The sequence below is a fragment of the Scyliorhinus torazame genome, chromosome 27 (genome assembly GCF_047496885.1).
Source record: "Scyliorhinus torazame isolate Kashiwa2021f chromosome 27, sScyTor2.1, whole genome shotgun sequence".
Lineage (NCBI taxonomy): Eukaryota > Metazoa > Chordata > Chondrichthyes > Carcharhiniformes > Scyliorhinidae > Scyliorhinus > Scyliorhinus torazame.
Window position 1 is genome coordinate 19,244,455 of NC_092733.1, and position 23,530 is coordinate 19,267,984.

Consider the following 23,530-nt stretch of genomic DNA (forward strand, 5'->3'; position numbering starts at 1 on the left):
ATTATCGAGGGGGTGAAAGGTTATCGAGGGGGTGAAAGGTTATCGAGGGGGTCGGCAGGAATGCAGGGTTCAAGGTTACAATCAGATCGGCCACGACCTTATGGACTGGTTGAGTAGGCCCGAGGGGCGAGCTGCCTGCTTTGCATGTTTTCACATGTAAATATATTCAACAATGGAGCATTCAGACCCCCTCTGGGTTTGAGAATTCCAAACCCCAGCTCAGGGGTGTGGCGGAGGTTGGGTCATTGGAACTTTCAGAAAAAGGTAGGGGATTGGGATTACGCAAGGTGCTCTCACAGAGAGCTGGCATGGACAGGACTAGCCAAATGGCCTCCCATCTTGCTGCAGCCATTCACTGATTGAAGTGTTCTCTCCTTATTCGAGTCCTAGATGACCGACCACCTTATCTTGTTACTGTGCCCCCGTATTCCAGATTCCCCAGCCCCGGGGAAACAGCCTCTCCAAATGTCTGCTCGGTCAAACCCGCCCCCCCACCCCTGCCGTCCTGTACTCCCGCAGATTCAAATAATCGCCCTACACCCTGGCCCTATTCAAATTATCGTCTCGTTTCTCTTGGGCATTCCCTCAGGCTCGAGGATGATTTGCTTCCCACTCCGGGGAGGTGGGTTCTGCGGATGGCGGAACGGTCCGATCGCGGATCGGCGGACTCTGCCGCAGGTGGTATTTGACGAGGTGGGTGGGTGGGGGAGGGGACGCTCTGGATTCGGCCCTCTTCCAATAATCAGCTCACGCCCTCTTGCATGTCTCGGTTGAACTGGCCTCCGCCACACTTGCAGGCAGCGCATTCCAGACCCCAACCACTCGCTGTGCCGCAAAGGTTTTATGTTTTTGCCAATGATTTCAAACCTGTGCCCTCTGGCCCTCGATCCTGTTACAAGTGGGAACGGTTACTCCCTCCCAGCCCTACCTGATTTTCAACATCTCCATCAAATCCCCTCTTAAGCCTCCGTTCTCTCCCAGGAGACAACGGCCCCAACCTCTCCAAATCTACAGCCTCTCATCCCTGGTGCCAATCTCGCAAACCTCCCGTTCTTCCACTTAACAAAGCGTTTTATTATCGTTGCTGCCTCAAAATGTCTTCGCTCGACGCCCCCCCCCCCCCCCCCCCCCCCCCGCGGAGACAGACTCCGGCTTGGGACAGAGTGGAAACCGGATTCCTTTTACGAGCAGACGTCCCGTGGCGTCGCTGGAAAAGGAGTCGGGAGGACAATGTGCTTGATGTCTGGTGTCGGGAACGCCTCCCTGCATTAGGGTGGGTCCCGGCGGCTGAAGTTGTCGCATTCCTAAGTCGGAGCTGCTTTCCTGTAATGGCTGACGCTAGCATTCAGAAACCCGTTTCTATACCCCCCTCCCCCCCAGACTAACACATCGACAAAACAGCCAGAGCTCCTTCCAGAACAGACTACAAATTGCTTCCATTTGTCACACAGTTTGAATGGAAAAGTTTAGGTAACTCAAAAACTTTTACAAAGCAAATTATTGCGGATGCCGGAATCTTGAAACAAAAACAGAAAACGCTGGGCAGTCCCAGCGGGTCTGGCAGCATCAGCAGAGAGAGAGCGACAGAACGGAGCTGATGATTCGAGTCTGGGCGACTCTTTGTCAGAGCCAAATTTTTATATAATCTGTCTTCAACGTTTTGATCACAAGAAATAGGATCAGGAGAAGGCCATACAGCCCTTCGATTCTGCTCCGCCATTTACGCTCACCAAGTCCACATTCCTGCCGTCTCTCCGTAGCCCTTTGGTCCCCCACTGATTTAAAAACCCCATCAATCTCAACGTTTCAGCCTCCCACAGCTTCCTGGGGCAAAGAATTCCAAAGGTTCATCGCTCTCTGAGAGAAGCAGTTCTTCCTCAAATCCTGTCTGAACTGAGCACCCCCCTTATTCTGCGACTATGCCCTCTGGTCCTACCCTCTCCCATGAGTGGAAACACCCTCTCACCATTTACCCTGTCTAACCCCCTGAGAATCTTATCTGTTTTAATCACATCACCGTTATACTATGCGACGAATTGAGGGTCTACCCCTGTGGTAAACCACTGTTGCACCTGTATTAGGCGATGTAAGGTAGGACCTGTACTACAGGTTCGCCGGTAGTCCCTGCCTGCTGGCTCTGCCCAGTAGGCGGAGTATAAATATGCGTGTCCTCCATTCAGCAGCCATTTTGCCAGCTGCTGTGGGAGGCCACACATCTTAGAGCAATGAAGCCTCCGTTGTATCCAACTCCAGTGTTAGTTCAATTGATCGTGCCTCAACCCCCGCAAGAGTTGGACCACCATCTTGGATCTAGGCCTCAGGCCTAGGCTGAGCACTTGGGCCTTCTATCCCGGAGTTCCACCAAGCTGGGATTGTGTGTACGGAGCGAATCACCAAAAGAAAGATTTTCACCAACTCCTTTTGTGACTTGGGAGATGCCAAAGAAACCTTCCAGCTGCGGGGAGGGGGCGGGGGAAAGAAGGCTGTTATTTGGTTGATTGTAGCAAACGTAGCAGCCAATTTGCACCCAGCAAAATCCCACAAAGCACAATAACGACTAGATCATTTATTCGAGCCGTGCTGGCTGAGGAACAAATGGTGGCCAAGGCACCAGGGAAAGCACTCCTGCTTTTTCCCCTTAACCTTGCACCTGTCTCTCTTCTCCCCTTTCTAGTCGTTTATCCGATTCCCTTTTTGGACATTGCAATTGGACTTTCGGGCAGTATCACAGCAACTCGAACGTGGAGCTGCCGAACAACAGAAGTGTCCCCCCGCGAATGAGTTGAAGGGGGGAAGGGGATCGAGGTTTGTCCAACTATCGCATTCAGTTTGGAAAGGCCGCTCTGGAGAAGATGGGGGAGTGGGGGAGGGGCAGAAAAGATGGCTTCTACCTGCCTTGTCACGGAATAATTAGGCGCAAAAGTAGGCCATTCGGCCCCTTGAGCCCGCTCTGCTCTGCTCCCTTCACTCAATAAGATCAAGGTTGATCTCACTGTGGCCTCTACCCATAATCCTCGACTCCCTTGTCAATCAAACATCCAATTCAGCCTTAAATATATTCAGTGACCCACGGCCTCCACTGCTCCCAGGGGAAGAGAGTTCCAAAGGCGAATGACGCTCTGGAGGACAAAGAATTCTCAATCACCTCAAGTCTTAAAATGGGGGACGCCTAATTTTTAAACTCCCTCACGAGGGTGGAAACATCCTCTCAGCATGTCCTTTGACAAGTCCCCTCAGGATCCTCGACGATGGTGGTGTAGGGGCGATGTCACTGCAGTAGAGTTTCAGAGGCCCAGGTTAACACACTTGGGATAGCGGGGGAGGTCAGGGGTTCGGATGAAAGCTGCAGTTCTAATCGCAGATGGCAGTTCTCTGTACAGAAAGCCTTCACAATATTTGCTCCTTCCATTTTATCACAATAATTAATTTCCTTTTCCCCATTGTAGTCAAACTAACGACACAACATTAACTAGATTTCTGACATTCATTGGAAGCGCTCCATGTTTAAGGGCCAGTCTAATCAGAGGTCAACGTCCGCTACAATGAGGTTTTGGTCAAATCTCGATATAGAAGTGAATGTCAAATGAAGCGAATCAAACTTGCACTAATGGGTGATTAGCAGAAGTAATTCTGTTCAGTGGCAAAAGTGCGCACTAATCTTTTGTTCAGCCAAACGTTCTGAAATTGAAATTTCAAAGTAGTTTGCATAACAGAGCAGCCCCGAAGCACTAAAATAAACGTCAAAACACGTCCGACATTATCCCATGATCCTCTTCAAAGGGGCGTCCTGTCCTCCCTGGTGCCCTGGACATCGTTTTATAAACCAGCATCATTAAAGTGGTTTAACATATTTCATTTGTCGTCTCCAAATTAGCTTCCCCATTTCCTCACAGAGACCATGTTTTCGACATCATTCGTTGGTTGGAATGCGCTTTTGAGATGTTCGGAGGTTTGCGAAGAAGTGCTACCGAGAGTTCTTGATTCTCTCAGGGTCGTATAGTGTTTGGGTGACAGAAGCAGTTCTCTGTGTACGTGGTTCGCTGCAGGGGTTACGGTACAGGAAGCACGGCCAATTAATGGTTGTTTAATTATCGGTTGTGGATGGCGAACGAAAACGGGATCAATACCGGCCCTCAGGCCTCCCCCCCCCCCCCCTCAATTGACAAGTCCTCACTTGATAACCGCTACAGGCCTTCAGGAGGCCTGCAGCTCCTGTGGAGTTAAACCGTGTGAGGCGATTGTCTCTTTAAGGGCAACACATTTTGGATAGGGCCTGGAAGAAACGGTCTAAATTTAAGAAGAAGAGAATGCTTCACAAAATGGCCCCGTTTTGGTATCATCCGTCCCCTCACGGACATGGCGGAGTTGAAATCAAAATCGTGCCATAAATAAAAAGCAATTAACTTCGATTTCTGGGGCAAGGTATCAAGTCAGGTTTACTCCATATACAATCCAGATTGAACTCCATAGTCCCCATCATAAAGATAGAAATATATGGACCCAATTGCAGAGAGTGGGAAGATGATTTTGCTGAATAAGCTCCCTCACCCCACTTTCCATCCCACCACAGCCTGTGATGGTGCAGTCACTTTAAGTGATTCTTAGTCACAAGTGGATCGGCATCTGCCGTCATGGTTTGTGACTGCATGGGATAAATACTGTGGCTACAAGAGCAGGTCAGAGGTTAGGAATCCTCCAGTGAGTAACTCACCTTCTGACTCCCCAAAGTTTGTCCACCATCTACAAGGCACGAGTCAGGAGTGTGATGGGATATTGCCCACTTGCCTGGATGAATGCAGCTCCAACAACACTCAAGAAGCTTGACACCATCCAGCACAAAGCAGCCCCGCTTAATTGATGCCCCACCCAGCAGCTTTAACATTCACTCCCTCCCTCCCACCACCGACGCACAGTGGCAGCCGTGTGCACCATCTACAAGATGCACCGCAGGGGCTGCTTAAGGTTCTTTCAACAACCTCTTCCAAACCGGTGACCTCTACCACTAGAAGGACAAGGGCAGTAGATACCTGGGAACACCCATCACCTGGAAGTTCCCCTCCAAGTCATGCACCATCCCGACTTAAAACATACATCACCGCCGTTCCTTCACTGTCGCTGGGTCAAAATCCTGCAACTCCCTCCCTAACAGTGCTCTGGGTTTACCTACAGCATGGTTCGCGAAGATGGCTCTCTGGCACCTTCTTAAGGGCAATTAGTAATGGGTGCTAAATGTTGGCCTGGCTAGTGTTGCTCACATTTCATGATGGAATACAAGAAAGATATTAGGAGCAAAGTTGGTCAATAAAAGTTAACTTTCACACTCTCTAGTGTCCAAAAGGGATTGTGTATGGTGTTTTAGTGCCAGTGTCTACCTGAGGTAACTTAAAAAAATCACAAGATGGTGGATAAACTCAGCAGGTCCGGTAGTATCACTAGTGGAGAAACAGAGTTAACATTTTGGATCTGAATGAAGCTTCTCCAGAGCTCTGACTGTCGGCCTTGTGGAAAAGCAGGGTAGGGGTGAGACACAGCTCGAGGAATGTGTGCTGGACGCTGTAACTTTCTTTTTATTTCCTGGGGTAGACAACCAGGCCTAAAATCCTACAAACCCACGCACAATAAAAAACTTAACCTACATGTGCTAGCCCTTCACCTGATGTTGTCTACTATATTTGGAGGTTCTGACCCGGTTTTCAGTATCCTTTTACATTGCTTCCTTCGAGATCCCCGCATTTAAAAAAAATAACAATGTTACGGCCTTTTGTCTGGGAGGCCTCGAGGTGCATTGGGTAGCACCCCTGCCTCGGAGTCCGAAGCTCCAGGTTCAAGTCCCATCCCGGGACTCGGTGGCCAAGGAAGGTGCGTAGCACAGCCAAACAGATTGGGTACCAACTTGTAAATCCTTTCAAAACCCATCAGTGGCGAGTGGCAAGAGATCCCTGGTCTTCCATGCGATGGAGATCCCTGGTCAGCCATGCGATGGAAAGAACGTTGGAGCCTCTAACACCACCATCCCTACCTCCAGACTACAACATACATGCAAAAGTGCATGTTGCCACGGCATCACAGACTCCCCGAGTCACACGCACCATGTTGTGTTTGGCTCTGCTATATTCCCAATTCTAGTAACTGCCCACCTGAAACTGTTCCAGCCCCTAGAGCTTGTTCCTCCATTCATGGAGATTTCATAGGATCCCTGATGCACTATCAATTACGAAGAGATAAGAGTAGAATGTAATCGAGGCTTTATTACACAGAGATGTGTGGCCTCCTACAGCAGCTTATGAAATGGCTGCTGTTCGGAGAGCATACATATTTATACTCCGCCACCTGGGCGGAGCCAGCAGGCAGGGATCTACCCCCCGTACCTGTAGTACAGGGGCCTTACCGTAATACCCATATATGCAATATAATACAACAGTGGTGACTACCACATTCACCCCCTGTTAGAAATGAGTCCAGCGAGGGTGGTGGAAAACTATATACACACAGATTGGTTTTAAAATTACAGGGAAGGTTACAAATTTAGACAATCGGGCGCCTTGATCTGTCGTTGAGAGCGCCGCAGTGCTGGTGGCAACTCAGGCGTCGGCTTGGTCTTCGGTGACTCCGGGAGCGTGTCGAAATCCTCTTCATCCCCGGGTGGGAGCAAGGGGAGGACGGATTGTCCTGGAGCGGGGGCTGCGGTGGGGTATGCCGGGGAGGGGAGGGTGGTGCCTGGGTGGGGCGGAGACCCAGCTGGTGCCAGATCTCTACGAGAGACTGTGTCTTGATGGCCGTCGGGATACGCTACGTAGGCGTACTGCGGATTCACATGGAGTAGCTGTACTCTCTCAACCAACGGGTCCGCCTTGTGGAGCCGCACGTCCTAGCAGAGGAGAACGGGTCCTGGAGCTGCCAGCCATGTTGGGGGCGAAACCCCGGAGGTGGACTTCCTGGGGAAGGCAAAGAGACGTTCATGGGGGGTTTTGTTGGTCGCGGTGCACAGGACGACCGAATGGAGTGAAGTGCGTTGGCGAGGACCTCCTGCCAGCGGGAGGCCGGGAGATTTCTGGACCGTAGGGCCAGCTGGATGGCCCTCCAGACGGTCCCATTCTCCCGCTCCACCTGCCCGTTTCCCCTGGGGTTGTAGCTGGTCGTCCTGCTCGAGGCCATGCCCCTGTGGAGCAGGTACTGGCGCAGCTCCTCGCTCATAAATGAGGATCCCCGGTCGCTGTGGACGTAGGTGGGGAAACCGAACAGAGCGAAGATGGTGTTGAGGGCTTTGATGACGGTGGCAGACGTCATATCGGGGCATGAGACGGCGAAGGGAAATCGGGAATACTCGGCGACCGCATTAAGAAAGTACGTGTTGCGGTCGGTGGAGGGGAGGAGCCCTTTGAAGTCCACGCTGAGGCGTTCAAAGGGGCGGGAGGCCTTCACCTGGCGCGCACGGTCTGGCCGGTAGAAGTGCGGTTTACACTCCGCGCAGACCTGGCAGTCTCTGGTGATAGCCCTGACTTCCTCGATGGAGTAGGGCAGATTGCGGGCCTTAATGAAGTGGTAAAAGCGGGTGACTCCCGGGTGACAGAGATCGTCTTGCAGGGTCCGGAGTCGGTCCACTTGTGCGCTGGCACATGTACCTCGGGACAGGGCATCGGGAGGCTCATTGAGCTTACCGGGGCGATACAAAATCTCGTAATTGTAGGTGGAGAGCTTGATCCTCCACCGCAAGATTTTATCATTTTTGATCTTGCCCCGCTGTGTGTTGTTAAACATGAAGGCAACCGACCGTTGGTCAGTGAGGAGAGTGAATCTCCTGCCGGCCAGGTAATTCCAATGTCGCACAGCTTCAACGATCGCTTGGGCCTCCTTTTCGACGGAGTGCCGAATTTCAGAGGCATGGATGGTGCGGGAAAAGAATGCCATGGGCTTGCCTGCCTGGTTGAGAGTGGCGGCCAGAGCGACATCTGATGCATCGCTCTTGACTTGGAAGGGGAGGATATCGTCGACCACGTGCATCGCGGCCTTGGCGATGTCGGCCTTCATACAGTTGAAGGCCTGGTGAGCCTCGGCTGTCAGTGGGAAAGCGGTGGATTGAATCAGTGGGTGGGCCTTGTCCGCATAGTTTGGGACCCACTGGGCGTAATACAAAAAGAAGCCCAGGCATCGTTTGAGGGCCTTGGGGCAATGGGGGAGGGGGGAGTTCCATGAGGGGGCGCATGTGATCGGGGTCGGGCCCTAGAACTCCGTTCTGAACCACATAGCCGAGGATGGCTAATCGGTTTGTGCTGAACACACATTTCTCCTTGTTGCAAGTTAGGTTGAGGAGTGTGGCGATGTGGAGAAATTTGGAACGGTTAGCGTCGTGGTCCTGCTGGTCGTGGCTGCAGATGGTGACGTTGTCCAGATACGGGAAAGTGGCCCGCAGCCTGTACCGGTCAACCATTCGGTCCATCTCCCCTTGGTGACGCCAAAGGGAACCCTAAGGAAATGGTAAAGGTGGCCACCTGCTTCAAACGCAGTGTATGGGCGGTCCGCCTTACGGATTGGGAGCTGGTGGTAGGCAGATTTCAGGTCCACTGTCGAGAAGACCCGGTACTGTGCAATCTGATTGACCATATCAGATATACGTGGGAGGGGGTATGCGTCGAGCTGCGTGTACCGGTTGATGGTCTGACTGGACGGTGAGAGTGGCGATGCAGTACCCCCGGATCGCCACGGAGTGGGATCCGGAGGCCAGGGAGATTCTTTGGTTAGCGGGGTGTACCGCGAGGGAGCAGCGCCTTACCATATCGGGGTGGATGAAGCTCAGTGCTCCCGGAGTCCAGAAGGCAGGATATCTCGTGCTACGGTATAGGAGGCCATTCGGCCCATCAGGCCTGCACCAGCCCTCTGCAAGAGCACCCAATCCCCCACCGTAACCCCACCTAGGGGCAATTTAGCCTGGCCAAGCCACCTAACCTGCACATCTTTGGACTGTGGGAGGAAACCGGAGCACCCGGAAGAAACCCACGCAGGCACAGGGGAGAACGTGCAGACTCCACACAGACAGTCTCCCGAGGCCGGAATCGAACCCGGGTCACTGCGACTTTAGGACTTATTTCACCTTCCCTTCTCTCCTTCCAGCTCCGTGACAGTCCAGGCCCATGGGTCTGAGTTCATTGACGTCACCTTCCTCAGTTTAGAGGAATTATTTTGGGAAGTCAATTGCTCCACATCAACCAGGTGATCTTGATATAGTTCTCTCAGTGAGCCAGAGAAGACACAGCCAGAGTGAGACAGCAAAGAGTGAGTTTGGGAATTTGAATCTAGGTGGGAATTGAATGAAATCAAATCAGTAAGGCAGCTCCTTTTAAATTTCAGGAGTTTAAATTAATTTAAATTAATCTAGAATTGTGCAGTGTAGGTTAACAAGTGCTGCCCCATTCACTCACATAACTGGTTAGCAGTTAAGTGTCAGTCACTTTAATCGACCTTGATCTAAAAGCAGGCGGGGGGCGGGCAGTCAACTCAGGCAAATTTAAAAAGAGCAACTTGTAACTCACTACCAGTGAGTTCTCCCAGTGAGCCAGAGAAGACACAGCCAGAGTGAGACAGCAAAGAGTGAGTTTGGGAATTTGAATCTGGGTGGGAATTCGAAGCTGGGTGGGGAGTGGGTGCTTTTTATCCCTGGTAAGTGACTGGTAAGTAGTTTTTCTGTTTTCTTTTTCTTTTCATTGGTATATTTATTTATTTTTAATTTTTTTTTTGTGGAAATTGTCGTTGACGTTGAAGTTAACCGAAGGTTTAAGACATGGCAGGAGATCTCAGACCCGTGTCATGCTCCTCGTGTGCGATGTGGGAGCTCAGGGACACGTCCACTGTCCCTGGCTCCTTCACGTGCCAGAAGTGTGTCCAGTTGCAGCTCCTGTTAGACCGCTTGACGGCTCAGGAGCTGCGGACGGACTCACTTTGGAGTGTCCGCGATGTTGAGGATGTCGTGGATAGCACGTTTAGCGAGTTGATCAGACCGCAGGTGAAAGGTACTGAGGGAGATAGAAAATGGGTGACCAAAAGACAGAGCAAGAGTAGGAAGGCCGTGCAGGTGTCCCCTACGGTCATCTCCCTGCAAAAACAGATATACCGCTTTGGATACTGTTGAGGGAGATGGCTCACCAGGGGAAGGCAGCAGCAGCCAGGTTCATGGCACCGTGGCTGGCTCTGCTGCGCAGCCGGGCAGGAAGAGGAATGGCAGGGCTATAGTGATAGGGGACTCAATCGTAAGGGGAATAGACAGGCGGTTCTGCGGACACAATCGAGACTCCAGGATGGTATGTTGTCTCCCTGGTGCAAGGATGTCACGGAGCGGCTGCAGGACATTCTGGGGGTGGGGGGGGGGGGGGGGGGGGGTGAACAGCCAGCTGTTGGGCACCAACGATATAGGTAAAAAACGGGACGAGGTCCTACAAGCTGAATTCAGGGAATTAGGAGTTAAACTAAAAAGTAGGACCTCAAAGGTAGTAATCTCAGGATTGCTACCAGTGCCACGAGCTAGTCAGAGTAGGCATGTCAGGATAGATAGGATGAATGCGTGGCTCGAGAGATGGTGCAAGAGGGAGGGATTCAAATTCCTGGGGCATTGGAACCGGTTCTGGGGGAGGTGGGACCAGTACAAACCGGACGGTCTGCACCTGGGCAGGACTGGAACCAATGTGGCAGGGGGATGGGAACCGATGCAGGAAGTTGGAAGGTAGTAAAACAGGGACAGAAACAAAAGGCAGTAAGGGGGAAATTGTAAGGCAGAGAAGCCATAGTCAAAAATCAAAAAGGACGACAGTACAAGGTACAGTGACTGACGGGAGCTCAGTGAATAAGACCAGGAATACTAAAAGGAGTAAAACGGGAAGTAAAAACATTAATGGTAAGCGACGCGGCAGGTTGTTACATGAAGATATGGGTTCAACAACAAGGAAAATTAGGAGAAAAGTTAAGAGGAAATCTAACTTAGGAGAGGTTACTGATCGAGGTGTTAAGATTCAGAACGGAGGTAAAAAAGCCAACATAAGTGTACTTCACCTGAATGCTCGTAGTATTCGGAATAAGGTAAATGAGTTGATGGCGCAAATCATCGTGAATGATTATGATTTAGTGGCCATTACTGAAACATGGTTAAAGGATGGTCACGACTGGGAGTTAAATATCCGAGGGTATCAAACTATTCGGAAGGACAGGGTGGATGGTAAGGGAGGTGATGTAGCTCTGTTATTTAAGGATGACATCCGGGCAATAGTAAGGTTGACATCGGTGCTATGGAGGATAAGGTTGAATCCATTTGGGTGGAAATCAGGAATAGTAAGGCGAAAAGGTCATTGATAGGAGTAGTCTATAGGCCACCAAATAGTAACATTATGGTGGGGCAGGCAAAAAACAAAGAAATAACTGATGCATGGGGGATTTTAATCTACATGTCGATTGGTTTAACCAGGTCGGTCAAGGCAGCCTTGAGGAGTTTATAGAATGTATCCGCGATAGTTTCCTAGAACAGTGTGTAATGGAACATACGAGAGAACAAGCGGTCCGAGATCTGGTCCTGTGTAATGAGACAGGATTGATTTAGGATCTAATAGTTAGGGATCCTCTCAGAAGGAGTGATCACAATATGGTGGAATTTAAAATACAGATGGAGAGTGAGAAGGTAAAATCAAACACTAGTGTTTTGTGCTTAAAGAAAGGAGATTACAATGGGATGAGAGACGAACTAGCTAAGGTGGACTGGGAGCAAAGGCTTTATGGTGAAACAGTTGAGGAACAGTGGAGAACCATCCAAGTGATTTTTCACAGTGCTCAGCAAAGGTTTATACCAACAAAAAGGAAGGACGGTAGAAAGAGGGAAAATCGACCATGGATATCTAAGGAAATAAGGGAGAGTATCAAATTGAAGGAAAAAGCATACAAAGTAGCAAAGATCAGTGGGAGACTAGGACTGGGAAATATTTAGGGGGCAACAGAAAGCTACTAAAAAAGCTATAAAAAAGAGTAAGATAGATTACGAGAGTAAACTTGCTCAGAATATAAAAACAGATAGTAAAAGTTTCTACAAATATATAAAACAAAAAGAGAGTGGCTAAGGTAAATATTGGTCCTTTAGAGGATGAGAAGGGAGATTTAATAATGGGAGATGAGGAAATGGCTGAGGAACTGAACAGGTTTTTTGGGTCGGTCTTCACAGTGGAACACACAAATAACATGCCAGTGACTGATGGAAATGAGGCTATGACAGGTGAGGACCTTGAGAGGATTGTTATCACTAAAGAGGTAGTGATGGGCAAGCTAATGGGGCTAAAGATAGACAAGTCTCCTGGCCCTGATGCAATGCATCCCAGAGTGCTAAAGGAGATGGCTAGGGAAATTGCAAATGCACAAGTGTAATTTACCAAAATTCACTAGACTCTGGAGTGGTCCCGGCAGATTGGAAATTAGCAAACGTGACACCACTGTTTAAAAAAGGAGGTAGGCAGAAAACGGGTAATTATAGGCCAGTGAGCTTAACTTTGGTAGTAGGGAAGATGCTGGAATTTATCATCAAGGAAGAAATAGCGAGGCATCTGGATGGAACTTGTCCCATTGGGCAGACGCAGCATGGGTTCATAAAAGGCAGGTAGTGCCTAACTAATTTAGTGGAATTTTTTGAGGACATTACCAGTGCGGTAGATAACGGGGAGCCAATGGATGTGGTATATCTGGATTTCCAGAAAGCCTTTGACAAGGTGCCACACAAAAGGTTGCTACATAAGATAAAGATGCATGGCATTAAGGGGAAAGTAGTAGCATGGATAGAGGATTGGTTAATTAATAGAAAGCAAAGAGTGGGGATGAATGCGTGTTTCTCTGGTTGGCAATCAGTAGCTAGTGGTGTCCCTCAGGGATCAGTGTTGGGCCCACAATTGTTCACAATTTACATAGATGATTTGGAGTTGGGGGACCAAGGGCAATGTGTCCAAGTTTGCAGACGACACTAAGATAAGTGGTAAAGCAAAAAGTGCAGAGGATACTGGAAGTCTGCAGAGGGATTTGGATAGGCTAAGTGAATGGGCTAGGGTCTGGCAGATGGAATACAATGTTGACAAATGTGAGGTTATCCATTTTGGTAGGAATAACAGCAAAAGGGATTATTATATAAATGATAAAATATTAAAACATGCTGCTGTGCAGAGAGATCTGGGTGTGCTAGTGCATGAGTCGCAAAAAGTTGGTTTACAGGTGATTAAGAAGGCGAATGGAATTTTGTCCTTCATTGCTAGAGGGATGGAGTTTAAGATTAGGGAGGTTATGCTGCAATTGTATAAGGTGTTAGTGAGGCCACACCTGGAGTATTGTGTTCAGATTTGGTCTCCTTACGAGAAAGGACGTACTGGCACTGGAGGGTGTGCAGAGGAGATTCACTAGGTTAATCCCAGAGCTGAAGGGGTTGGATTACGAGGAGAGGTTGAGTAGACTGGGACTGTACTCGTTGGAATTTAGAAGGATGAGGGGGATCTTATCGAAACATATAAAATTATGAAGGGAATAGATAGGATTGATGCGGGCAGGTTGTTTCCACTGGCGGGTGAAAGCAGAACTAGGGGGCATAGCCTTAAAATAAGGGGAAGTAGATTTAGGACTGAGTTTAGGAGGAACTTCTTCACCCAAAGGGTTGTGAATCTATGGAATTCCTTGCCCAGTGAAGCAGTAGAGGCTCCTTCATTAAATGTTTTTAAGATAAAGATCGATAGTTTTTTGAAGAATAAACGGATTAAGGGTTATGGTGTTCGGGCCGGAAAGTGGAGCTGGGTCCACAAAAGATCAGCCATGATCTCATTGAATGGTGGAGCAGGCTCGAGGGGCCAGATGGCCTACTCCTGCTCCTAGTTCTTATGTTCTTATGTTCTTATGACATCAGAATTTTCAGTGAAGCTTTCTAAATACTGACACACTCTTGGGACCCCCTGGAAGTACCGATATGAGAGAGAGAAAAGGAGAGAGAGAGAGATAGAGAAAAGGAGGGCGCGAGAGAGAGATAGAGAGAGAAAAGGAGAGAGAGAGAGAGATAGAGAGAGCAAAGTAGAGCAAGAGAGAGAAAAGGAGATAAAGAGAGAAAGAAGGAGAGCGAGAAAAAAGGAGATAGAGAGAGAGAGAGAGATAGAGAGAAAAGGAAAGAAAGAAAAAAGGAGATAGAGAGGAAATAGGAGGGAAAAAGAGAGAAAGAGAGAGAAAAGGAGATTATAGAGAGAAAAGGAGGGCGAGAGAGAGAGATAGAGAGATAAAGAGAGAAAAAAGGAGAGCGAGAAGAAAGGAGATAGAGAGAGAAAAGGAAAGAGAGAAAAAAGGAGAGATAAAAGGAGAGAAAGAGAACGAGGGAGAGAAAAAAGAGGGAGACGGAGAGGGAGAGAGAGAGAGAGAGAGAGAAAAGGAGAGAGAGAGAGAGGAAAAAGGAGAGAGAGAGAGAGAGGAAAAAGGAGAGAGAGTGAGGAAAAATGAGAGATAGAGAAAAAAAGGAGATAACATTTCTGAAAGATGGCACCTCTGACAACATGGCACTCCTTGGGTACTGCACTGTAGTGTCGGCCAAAGCTGACGCACTGGCATCCCCTGGAGATTAGGGCCTGACTCAAACAGGTGAAGGTGAAATAAGTCAGCAACCAGCGGTTAATGCCAAAATGTATTGAAGTTTCTGCTGAGGAATGACAGCAATTGTCACTCTTTGACCCCCTTGCTATCTAGATAGAATTGAACGATGCTGGTAAGGTAATAAATACAGATTCCTGAGGAGAAGGAAATACTCGCATTTATATTTCACAACCATTGTGTGTCCAAAAGTGCTTCAGAGCCAATGAAGTACTTTGTTTTTCAAGCTGCTGCTGTAATGTAGGAAAATGTGGCAGCCATTTTGTGCACAGCAAGCTTCCACAAACAGCAATGTGACATAATAATGCCAGGATAATGTTTTATCGACCTGAAAACATAACTCTTCTTTTTAAAAGATATTTTTATTCAAGGCATTTTCAAATTATTTACAGAGCACAGAACACTGGTAAACATTGTCCATAAACTATAGCCCAAATGCAAAACCCCTCCCGATACACTTCCCAACTATGATAACACAAAAGGTAACCCACAAAAATACAGTAAAACACTCCCCTCCCCTCCCCCAGCTGACATATTCTGTTCCTTAAAGAACGTGATTCACAACCTCCACCTCGAAAAAGATCCCCGCCTCTGACCTCCTAATGGCAAATTTTATTGCTTCCAAATGAAGGAATCTTGCCAAGTCTCCCACCCACCCCGCCACTCTAGGCGGCTCCGGATCCCACCAACCTAACAAGATCCGCCTCCGGGCAATCAGGGCAGTGAAGGCCAACACGATAGCCCCCTCTCCCCACCTGCAGTCCCGGGACGCGTTAACCTTTGTTCCTCTCCAGAGATGCTGCTTCACCTGCTGGATATTTCCAGCAATCTCGGTGTTTATCTCAGTTTTCCAGTATCTGCAGCATTTTACTTTTCTCTGGTTTTTTTTACTGAGGGATAAATATTCGCCAGGATGGCAGGGATAGCTCCTTCCTCCAAACATCGCCATGGGAGACTTTTACATCCATCCGAGCCGGCAATGCGGGCTTGGTTTACCGTCTCAAATAAAAGACAGCACCTCCAACTGTGCAGCACTCCACTGCCGCGTCAACCTTGATTTGGTGCTTAAAGACTCTGGAAGGTGACATGAGCCGTGGCCCTCAGGCGACAAGAGTGCAGCGCAATGAGCCAGGCTTGATGCTGAAATCTGGATGTCCATGGATCAAAGGATTTTAAAAATCCCTTGTATTACAATCCATTCCACCTGGAATGGAATATGTATCTAACATGGCTAACGAGATCATATCTGGAGGAAAGCAGAATATTTTACCTGGTGAGATGCTGAATTGAGGCCTTCCACTCCTGTAGTTTGAATGGGCATGAGGGTTGGGAGCAGTGACGTGGCCATTCAGCCCCTCGAGCCTGTTCCGCTATTCAGTAAGAAAATGGTTGATTTTCTTCCTCCATCCCACTTTTTCCCGCCCAATCCCCATATGGGATCCAAAATCCATCAATCTCAGACTTGAATATATTCAACTAGGCCCCTCCGCTCGCCCATATTGAGCGCGGTGGCAACACAGGAGAATGGCCATTGGTCGGTGAGATTTTCTGGTCCCACCGTTGTCGGCGGGGTTTTCCGTTGTCTGCACTCTCTGCCGCCAGAGAATCTGCGGTGGGTGGGTCACCGTCGGTGGGACTGGAAACCCCAACTGGGAGGATGGCTGGAAAATCAAACGATCGAACAGCCACAGCCCTCGGAGGTCGAAAATTCCAAGATTTCACATCACTCTGCGTGGTTAAATCTCTCCTCGGAGGGGCTGCACGGTGGCTAGCACTGCTGCCTCAGGGCGCCAAGGACCAGGATTCGATCCCGGCCCTGGGACACTGTCCGGGTGGAGTCTGCACATTCTCCCCGTGTCTGCGTGGGTCTCACCCCCACAAATCTAAAAAGATGTGCAGGGCAGGTAGATTTGACCACGCTAAATTGCCCCTTAATTGGGAACAAAAGAATTGGGTGCTCTAAATTTATAAAAAGGGGGGAAAAAACTCTCCAAATGCAGACACCACCACCCGGGGGGAAAAAAAAGGGCAGGTCCTTCCAATGTCTGGGCCAACATTCCTCCCTCAACCAAACATCACCAGAAGCAGCTTAACTGCCTGAGCACCTCGCTGCCCTTCCTGTGAGCAAAGTGTCTGTCACACCTTGCCTCCATAACAACAGTCACTTAGTGTGTATGAAGGAGTTTTGAGGCCTTTTCAAGCGTGACGTCAGGACATTACAGAAACTGAAGCATTTCCTGCAAAACCCAGTCTCCCCAAAGTACATACATGCATTTTCAGACCATGCGCTATCCGAAAGTATGACATATTTCCACAGCCAGTAAAAGGAAGCTCACTGTCTCTTTTCCACATCTGGCAGAAAGAAACTTCAAAACATTCCTGACTTACGGAGGAGCGTCAAGAGTTTGGGGAGATACTCGCACGTACGTTGTGCAGAACCACGATCCATCAACAAGACAGTAGGCAATGAATCCAAAATGGAATCCAGGAGAAGGTTCTTTGTCCAGAGAACAGTGAGGATGTCAAACTCATCACCACATGCAATAATTATGGGAAATGGTACAGATGCAGACGAAGGGAAGCTAGGCAGTGGGAGCAAATAATAGATTATGTTGATGAAGGGATGTGGAGAGACTGGGGTGGTGCAGAAACACCGCATGGGCTGAATGGCCTACTTCTGTACAGTACAATTCTGAAGACATTTATGTGTAGGGGGGACTAGGTATAAAATAGCCCTTCCTAAATTAATAAATAAGGGGAAGTTCAGATAAACACACCCTGGGGGAAAACATTAGAAGGATGGTGGGAGAGGTCGAGGAGGCCTAGGGTGGGAGAGGTCGAGGAGGCCTAGGGTGGGAGAGGGCGAGGTAGCCGAGGGTGGGAGAGGGCGAGGTAGCCGAGGGTGGGAGAGGTCGAGGAGGCCTAGGGTGGGAGAGGGCGAGGTAGCCGAGGGTGGGAGAGGGCGAGGTAGCCGAGGGTGGGAGAGGGCGAGGTAGCCGAGGGTGGGAGAGGGCGAGGTAGCCGAGGGTGGGAGAGGTTGCCGTGGAGCCAGCATTGATAAAGTTGGGCCGAATGGCCTGTCCCGGTGCTGTAAATACCAGGTAATAATCACACGGTAAGGTAACTAATAATGTCTTATTCAGGAAATGCCTTGTGTGGGGTGAGGCCTAGGAATGCAGATTCTCAAAATGGGTATCATTTTTAAAAAAAAGTTTGAATAGCGTCGGCTGTGACTATGCAAATACGGAGGGAAATAGAGAAGCATAATTACCTCTGCAAGACTCAAATGTTCTCGTAATGAGCAAGATCCCCAATGCATCGGTGCTAATTTCCCTCAGCTTGAGGGGCATAAGAAAGACTCCACTTACTATCCCCAGCCCGCCGTGGGTGGGTATGGGCTAGCATCTAGAAATTGGCTAGTTGTAACCTTTTGCGAGTGTGTCAACCTTGCCCACTATTCCCACCCTTCCTGTATTGTCAAGTGTTTGTTTTTTTAAATTAGCCCTGTCAATCCAAAACTTAAGTCAGATTTTTATGCCCAAGCCCAAGGACATCACGGCCGTCTTGCCAAGCCAGACCTCGCTGGGTGTAGCAAACACCTTGAACCTTTGCACTCCCCCGCAGTCCAAAGAAAAGCCAGCAGTGGCTGACCAGTGTTCCCTGCCCTGTACCTAGGAGGGTCACGAATCATCACACCAGGGCCGGGAGAGGAATCCACTCTCAAAATAGCGGAGGATCAGGGCTAACTGGCCCACTTTGGGGATGTTCTGAAACTGCACACGGGGGTGACTCACGCACCAACACACTTAGAAAAAAAGAAACAGTCATCGATTAGAAAGAACAGAGGGCGGTGCAGTGGTTAGCGCTGCTGTCTCACGGTGCCGAGGATTCAGGTTCGATCCTGGCCCACTGTCCATGTGGAGTTTGCATATCCTCCCCGTGTCTGCGTGGGTCTCACCCCCACAACCCAAAAAAGATGTGCAGGGTTGGTGGATTGGCCACGCTAAATTGCCCCTTAATTGGGAAAAAAAAATTGGATACTCTAAATTTATTTTTAAAAGGTCAGGGGCGATACGGGGAAATGAGACATTTCTCTATATGTGTTACAAACCAGAGAATTATTTGGACAGAATTATTCAACATGTGAGCAAACCTGCTACGAGGCCAAAAAAGAAAGTACAATTTTATGCGCACTATTTGCAAAGGGAGATGTTTATATAATAATAAAGAACAAAAAAAAGTACAGCACAGGAACAGGCCCTTCGGCCCTCTAAGCCCGTGCCGACCATTCTGCCTGTCTAACCTAAAACCTTCTACACTTCCAGGGTCCCTCTATTCCCATCCTATTCATGTATTTGTCAAAAGGCTATCATACCTGCTTTCGCCACCTCCTCCGGCAGCGAGTTCCATGCACCCACTACCCTCTTGTGCAAAAAAAATAAATCATCCTTCGCACATCTCCTCTAAAATTTGTCCCTCACACCTTCAACCTATATGCCCTAGTAATTGACTCTTCCACCCTGGGGAAAAGCTTCCAACTATCCACTCTGTCTATGCCACTATTAATTTTGTAAACTTCTATCAGGTCGCCACTCAACCTCCGTCGTTCCAGTGAGAACAAACCAAATTTATCCAACCTCTCTTGGAATCTTCTAATCTCTCTCGGAATCTTCCGGGACCCCCCCGCATCAGAACATGCCCTCCAGCTTCCCGAAGGGCTCGAACAGACTGATTCTAAATTGTATAGCCAGCTCCCTTTCCCCTGTATGTCCCTTCTGCTTCGAGGACTACACCAAGTCTGACTGACCCTGCCGAACAGCTGCTTGCTGCAGAGGCTGAAAGTAATTGAGCGCACAATGATGTAAAATTAGTTTCTATTGAAAACAGGAATAATTTGAAGTCAAGAGCTGCAGATGACGAAAAAAGAATTTCATTCCCAGCAGGTTGCTTTCTTTTTGAACAACATTCGTGAATGCTTTTACATTTCGACAGATCCCCGTTTGAAGGTACTGAACATGCACGATTAGAATCTAGGATTAACTAACATTAATTAACCTTATACGCGGCCTCCAACCATTAATCATTTACCACCTATCCCCACAATTCATTGTCTTAATAATCATAAGTTTCACCAGAATGCGTTCTTTCAATTTAGTCAATTTTTAAACTTTTTTGCGTTCCTGGCTAGCTCATTCCAGTGTTTGACGGTTTTGAGGTGCACTTAATTCCACATTCTAATGTTACACACTCATACATTCATGGGTAAAAAAAACCTCTTGGGTACACTGTTGCTAACCGTAGGGAAGATTGGACAATTGGGCATGGATCATAGGGCCTCCTTCCGCCCGCACTCCAGATTTCTATGATTTTAGTCCACTTCCGCCTTTCCTGTACATTTGCCACCAGGAATTCAATACACCCTCTTCACAAATCAGTTTAGTTTCCGAAGGCAGCTGGGGTCTTTATTTCTCAATTTTTTTTTGGGGGGGGGGGGGGGGGGCAACAGCTTTGATGCACCTATTTCTCAATTTTTTGGGGGGGGGCAACAGTTTTGATGTCCCTGCTGCTAAGACTCTAACTTGTCAAGTAGGTCACTAGAGCAGACCAGAGAGATGAAAAGATCAGGGAGGGAGGGACATTTACCAATGCGGGACACACACACAGACAGACACTAAAAGGAAAATAAATCGAGAGGCATTTGCAAATTATTTTAATGAGCTTTTGTGAAAGCCAGATGAGTGGGGGGGGGGGGGGGGGGGGGGGGGGACAGCTCAGTAACTTTAATCCACGCTGGGCCATACCTCAGACATGGATTATAAAACACACCACAAACATTACACGGTGCTTAATGCTCCCACAGACTGTGCCAGGAATTAAAGATCATTTAAAATCTGGTTGAAGTCTCAGGTGTAACTATTTGCAGAAATTCTATTACATTAAAACTTAGGAAACTTTGTTTAATTTTGACCCCCCACTCAGTCTCCGACCGCCTCCCTTTTCATTGAAATCTCACACTTTCGCCACCTCCCTCTTATATTTTGTCTTTCCCTCCCCACCTTTTTATATTCTCTGATTCTTTCTTCAAATCTTTCCCCTTTTAAAAAAAGTCTACTCTCATTCATTACCCCCCCCCCCCCCAATTTAATCCTTCCTCCCTTTCTTGGGCTCTTTCCCCCAACCCTCTCGCACTTAGTTTAATCTACTCTCGTTCTTTTTTTCGACCCCAATTCATTTTCTCTCTCTTTTTTTTAAACTCACCCCCCTTCCTTTCTCAAACTCTTACCCCTCTCTTTAAAAAGTCTTACTCTTGTCATTGTTTCTTCTTCCTTGGACTCTGTCTTTTTACTCTTAATAACCACTTCTCTTCCTTTCCCGCTCTCTCTGGTTTAGAACAGGGCTAAATAGCTGGCATTTAAAGCAGACCAAGGCAGGCCAGCAGTGCGGGTTCAATTCCCGTACCAGCCTCCCCGAACAAGCGCCGGAATGTGGCGACTAGGGGCTTTTCACAGCAACTTCATTTGAAGCCTACTTGTGACAATAAGCAGTTTTCATTTCTCTCTCTCTTCATTTTCCCTCTATGGCGGCACGGTAGCACAGTGGTTAGCACTGTTGCCTCTCAGCACCAGGGTCCCGGGTTCGATTCCCGGCTTGGGTCACTGTCTGTGCGGAGTCTGCACGTTCTCCCCGTATCTGCGTGGGTTTCCTCCGGGCGCTCCGGTTTCCTCCCACAAGTCCCGAAAGACGTCCTTGTTAGGTGAATTGGACAGTCTGAATTCTCCCTCAGTGTACCCGAACAGGCGCCGGAATGTGGCAATGGGGGATTGCCACAGTGACTTAATTGCAGTGTTAATGTAAGCCTACTTGTGACACTCATAAAGATTTTTTAAAAACACTGATATAGATTATTATTATAATAACCGTTTCTCTTCCTCTCTCTCTCTCTTAGCAACTCACACTTGGCTTCTGAAGTTGGGTCTGAGATGCCATGATGTAAATACAGGATCCCACAAGCCTCCCTACTGTGATGGCCACCACAGGCGAGCGGCTGGGAATAAGCTACACTTAGATCAGCCAGCATTATCCAGGAGTCCCTGAGCTGAGCTTCTACATCAACTGTGGACCCTTATTTTGTTTTGGTGCCTGTTTCTGGACTACCAGTCCTCGTCGAAGACACATTTTCGCGCCCCCCCCGCTCCCCCAAAGAAACCATGGCCCAATGTTTGTCACATTCCGGTTCAAACAACTTCCCGGTGCAGACCCAGCATTTGGAGATTGTTGTCCGTGAAGGTCAAGTTCTTGGAAGCCACTCCTTAATTCTCAGATCCTTATCTGAGACGGGTGACGAGAGAGAGAGAGAGATTTACAACTCTTCAATGTCTTAAGCCTGGCTTTGAACGCAATAATTGGGCGCAGGAGGGGGCCATTCAGCCCCTCGAGCCTGATTCCACCCCATTCCCCATGGACGTGGCTAATCTGATCATCGCCCTAACTCCACTTTTCAGCCTGTCCCTCCTATAACTTGGTCGATCAAAAAACATCTGTCGATCTGGAATTCCAATAGTTCACTTGCTCTGTGGTCGAGAACAATCCAAAAATTAAAAGATCCCCCTCCCACCCTGGAGAGGAAGAATTCTCCACCCCCCAGCCCCAACTGCACCTTAATGTTTTTTGGGACCCCCCCCCCCCCCCCTCCAGTCCTGGGAGAAGGGGCAAGGCAGATTCCTCCTGAGTGTCGCTTCCGTCCCTCTCTCATTGCCATCTGAAACAGCACCCGCAGACGGGCCAGCTGGCCAGTGTCACAAGGCTGGTCTGAAGGGCAGATCGGTGATTGAGGAATGTGTACACTGTAGTCTGGAATGTGACAAGAGACCAAACACAGCCAATCCTCCTTTTGGGAGTGGGGTAGGGATTTCCAGCAGTAAACTCCTGACGGTGCTCCTGCCCAAATCTGGTCATTTGGGTGGGGTGAGGAGTTGGCGGGGATATGGGGTTTGGGGGGGGGCGGGTGGGGGGGCATATTCCTTGGGTTCTCTGCTGCTGGACTGGTTGGAAAAAATAGCTCAAAGTGTGAAGGGGCGAAATGTGCTCTTTGAATCTGCAGCTATGTCCTAATATAGCTGTAAAACTGTAACTGCACTGCAGAGAGAGGGTCTGTAACTGCACTGCAGAGAGAGAGGTGGGGGCGAAGGGGGGGGGGGCAGGGAAGAGACAGACATAGAGAGGGAGGGGGAGAGAGAGACAGAGTGGGAGGGGGCGAGAGGGGGAGAGAGAAACACACACAGAGGGAGGGGGAGAGAGAGACAGAGAGGGAGGGGGAGAAAGAGAGAGACAGAGAGGAGGGGGAGAGAGGGAGGGGGAGAGAGAGGCCGAGTGGGAGGGGGGGGGCGAGAGGGGGAGAGAGAGAGACACACACAGAGGGAGGGGGGAGAGAGAGAGAGGGAGGGGAGAAAGAGAGAGACAGAGAGGAGGGGCAGAGAGAGACACACACAGAGGGAGGGGGGAGAGACAGAGAGGGAGGGGGAGAAAGAGAGAGACAGAGAGGGAGGGGGAGAGAGAGACAGAGTGGGAGGGGGAGAGAGAGACAGAGTGGGAGGGGGAGAGAGAGACAGAGTGGGAGGGGGAGAGAGAGAGACACACACAGAGGGAGGGGGGAGAGAGACACACAGAGGGAGGGGAGAAAGAGAGAGCGAGGGGGAGAGAGAGACGGAGAGCGAGGGGGAGAGAGAGACGGAGAGGGAGGGGGAGAGAGAGACGGAGAGGGAGGGGGAGAGAGAGACGGAGAGGGAGGGGGAGAGAGAGACGGAGAGGGAGGGGGAGAGAGAGACGGAGAGGGAGGGGGAGAGAGAGACGGAGAGGGAGGGGGGGAGAGAGACGGAGAGGGAGGGGGAGAGGGAGACAGAGGAGG

At 49.3% G+C, this 23,530-nt stretch overlaps 1 long non-coding RNA gene across 1 annotated transcript in view; it reads right to left on the reverse strand.

The window, feature by feature from the left end:
• The window catches only part of LOC140403276 (uncharacterized), an 85,321-nt gene that overhangs the window by 60,693 nt on the left and 1,098 nt on the right, over window positions 1-23,530 (reverse strand). The window lies entirely within an intron of this gene.